Raw genomic sequence first — 4,340 nt, forward strand, 5'->3', positions numbered from 1 at the left:
TGGTTTCCGCTCTATATGCTAATGAGCGGCACCATTTTTTTTTCCCGCATGCAGACTTCCCTCATAGAGGTTAGGTCTATGGGGAAAGCCAGCATGCGGACCTGCCGGAGAAATTGACATGCTACGGTCTGGAAAGACGCGCCGCGTTTCAGTTTCCTCGGGTGAGCCGCAGGCACATAGTGGACATGGGATTTGTACAAATCCCATCCACTAAGCTGTAACATCTGGCCGATGCGGTTTGCACGCAGCGCAAGTGAACTGCGTCCAATCCGCAGTAATTAGTACTCGTGTGCACATACCATAACAGAGCGCTGTTGCGTCTTGACAGCTTCTTATGTCACCGCTGTTACCTGCATTGAACAAACCGGGAGAGCGGTGAGACTCTTGATAAGGCAAACACTGACCGCAGCGCAGCCAATCAGTGTTAGCTTTGTGTGTGTCCTCCCCGGCTGTACAGTACAGCCTGTGATTCACAAAGCGTCTGCTCCCCTCCCCCACAGTGTCAGCAGCAGAGGGAGATAGATAACTCCCTGATACAGCTGCAGTGATAAAACGAAGCCCCCCCCCTGCCAGCCTAATTGTGAGTAAGTGCAATGGGAAGCCTTTAGTCAGGGGTGATAGAGGGGGAGGGGGCTAACTTATTTAGGGATGAATGAGGACCCTATTCCCTCATCCCTCTTATCACCCCTGACTGCACCCCCTCCCTGCGTCACCCCTAACTGCACCCCCTCACCCTATATCACCCGAATGATCCCCATCCCCTTACATCACCCCTGACTGCACTCTCTTCCCCTATATCAGCCCTCACTAAGCCCCCTCCTCCTGTATCACCCCTGACTGAGCCCCCTCTTTCTGTATCACCCGACTGAGCCCCCTCCCCCTGTATCACCCCTGACTGAGCCCCCGAGCCCCCTCTCCCTGTATTACCCCTGACTGCGCCCCCTCTCACTGTATCACCCCTGACTGTGCCCCCTCTCACTGTATCACCCATCACTGAGCCCCCTCCCTTGTATCACCCCTCACTGATCCCCCTCCCCCTGTAACAACCCCTCACTGATCCCCCTCTCCCTTTATCACCCCTGACACAGCCCCCTCTCCATGTATCACCCCTGACTGAGCCCCCTCTCCCTGTATCACCCCTGACTGAGCCCCCTCTCCCTGTATCACCCCTGACTGAGCCCCATCCCCTTACATCACCCTGACTGAGCCCCCTCTACCTGTATCACCCCTTACTGAGCCCCCTCTCCCTGTATCACAGCTGACTAAGCCCCTCTCCGTGTATCACCCATGACTGAGCCCCTCTCCCTGTATCACCCCTGACTGAGCCCCCTGTCCCTGTATCACCTCTGACTGACCCTCCTCACCTGTATCACCCCTGACTACATCCCCCTCCCTGTATCACCCCTGACTGAGCCCCCTCCCCCTGTATCACCCCTGACTGAGCCCCTTCTCCCTGCATTACCCCTGATTGAGCCTACTCTCCCTGTATCACCCCTGAATGAGCCCCCTCTTCCTGTATCACCCCTGACTGAGCCAAATCTCCCTGTATCACCCCTGACTGCGCCCCCTCCCCCTGTATCACCAATCACTGATCCCCTCCCCCTGTATCACCCCTCAATGATCCCCCTCTCCCTTTATCACCACTCACTGAGCCCCCCCTGTATCACTCCTGACTGAGCCCCCTCTGCCTGTATCACCCCTGACTGAGCGATTTCTCCCTGTATCACCCCTGACTGAGCCCCCTTTCCCTGTATTACCCCTGACTGAGCCCCATCCCCTTACATCACCCTGACTGAGCCCCCTCTCCCTGTATCACCCTTACTGAGCCCCCTCTCCCAGCATCACCCCTGACTGAGTCCTCTCTCCCGGTAACACCCCTGACTGAGCCCCCTCTCCCTGTATCATCCCTGACTAAGCCCCTCTCCCTGTATCACCCCTGACTGAGTCCCTCTCCTTGTATCACCTCTGACTGACCCCCCTCCCCAGTATCACCCCTGACTGCATTCCCCCTCCCTGTATCACCCCTGACTGCGTTCCTCCTCCCTGTATCACCCCTGACTGCGTTCCTCCTCCCTGTATCACCCCTGACTGAGCCCCCTCTCCCTGTATCTCACCTGACTGAGCCCCCTCTCCCTGTATCACCACTGACTGCGTGCCCTCCCCCTGTAACAACCCCTGACTGAGCCCCCTCTCCCATTATCACCCTGACTGAGCCCCCTCTCCCATTATCACCCCTGAATGAGCCCCCTCCCCCTGTATCACCCCTCACTGATCCCCCTCCCCCTGTATCACCCCTCAATGATCCCCCTCCCCCTATATCTCCCCTCAGTGATCCTGATGCGCCCCCTGGGCCGTGGGACACCCGGTGCCGGGCCGGTAGATGCTGGAGGTGATACCACAGTGGCGGTGACCCGGTCCGTGACCCAGGGCGGTCAATAAAAGGGGGATTCTATTTATAGGGGATTTATAGAGTTCGTGACGCCACCTGTGGAATGCGGCTAAGGGGAGCTGCCGCTGCGGAGCAGGTCCTCTGAAGCTGATGTTACTGCAGCAGGGATGGTGTGGCTCTCCACAGGAGGAGCTAGCTCCAGGGCAGTGTAGATGTTGCAGGTTGTGCTGGGCGTTGTAGTGCAGGGATTGATGGCGCAGCAAGAAACACAGAGACGAGGAAGTGCAGTCCCAGGGTCTTTACTCACAGTTCTTGTTCAAGTTTCTCAGGTACACTGTACGGGTGTCAGCCTCCCGCGTCGCATTGCGTTTGCCAGGCAGGGGTTCAGCACTCCTTCAGGTGGATTAGAAGCACTTAACGGGACCCCCTTCCTTATGTTCCTTTCCTTGACCGACTTCACGCGCTGGGTCTTCTCCCTCCTGCCCTGCGCTTCCCCACACACAGTCCCGATCGGGTGCTCTGAAGTCCCTCTGGGCAACCTGGAGTTCCCGGACCTACTTGATGCCCTTCACGGTGACTAGGGTGAAACTATGGCGACTGCACCGTGGAAGTGCAGAAGCCTCCGGTTTTTCCAGCCGAGACCTGGAGTAACACGGCTGGGCTAGGGACCGGTCCCTTCTTGCGGCCTGATCCCTCTGACACCTGGCAGATTCGGGGCATATGGGTGCCGTCCTGCACTCACCGTACCACCTGGGATCCCCTCTGTTAACGGAGCCTTTCTCCTCTGCTCCCCTCCTGGGCCTCTATTACTAGGCCCCACTTGTGGAGCAGAGCTCCTGAAGAGACTCTGCTCCCCTCCTCTCCTTACTACTCACTGACTGACTGTCCTCACTAACCTGCCACCCTAAGATGGCTTCCCTTTATATACCTCCTATCATGGTGCTCCCCTACTCTACATCCTCCACCCACACCCACTACTGGTTCCCCCTCTCTTTGGTTCCCCCCACTCCATCCAGGGACAGGGCTCAGCAGGAGACACAGTGCATCTTGCCCTTCCAGCCGGCCTGGAGCAGTGTAGTGTTGAATGCGGGTGTTGGGGTTCCGGGCAGCACTCCCTCCTTACCTGAGAGAAGGAGGCACCACACCTCTGGGTGAGGTGCAGTACCTCTGTGGCGACTGAACCCTCAGGGGCGCCACAATCCCCTCCCCCTGTATCTCCCCTCAGTGATCCTCTCCCCCAGTATCACCCCTCACTGATCCCCCTCCCCCTGTATCATCCCTCACTGATCCCCCTCCTCCTGTATCACCGCTGTCCGAATAAAAGGTTTTTTTTCCCCACTACTAACAAAATGAGGCCCTTCATAAAAAGTGATGGCCTTAAATGTGGCAGAGAGATTTCCATAAAAAATGTATGGGGAATGTGAGGGAAAGCTCTTTCAATATCACTCCAATGTCATACATCAGTGATTTAAGGCCCCCACCACTATTAGAGGGTACATTCACAATGTATTTGCTGCTTAATTTCTACAATGGAAATCCCACAGCAAATTAACAGTGGTAATATCCACACAGATATTGTGCAGATATTGCTGTGTTTACTGCTGATGCACCTTTTCCACTGACTTGATCCTTTTGTATTGTAAAGGATGAAGTCGGCGGTGAATATCCGCAGCGTATATTGACACATTGTTCATGTGAAATCCGCAGCATCGGTCAATTCACGCTCTGGATTTTCTCAGCGTATGGATGAGATGTCACAAAATCCCATCCACTGCGCTGGTGCTATAAAATATTGGTTTAGTGGTTAATACACATCAGGAGACATTTATCATTGCGTTTGCACCAAAATGTGGGCACCAGCTCTTTCTATAACAATAAGGCTACGTGCCCACTATGTGTTTTTTAAGCGTTTCCGCAGCGTAATTTACGTCACGGAAATGCTTAATAAATG

Source organism: Phyllobates terribilis, unplaced genomic scaffold (assembly GCF_046119375.1).
Source record: "Phyllobates terribilis strain yellow unplaced genomic scaffold, ASM4611937v1 Scaffold_5__5_contigs__length_657084704, whole genome shotgun sequence".
Classification (NCBI taxonomy): Eukaryota; Metazoa; Chordata; class Amphibia; order Anura; family Dendrobatidae; genus Phyllobates; species Phyllobates terribilis.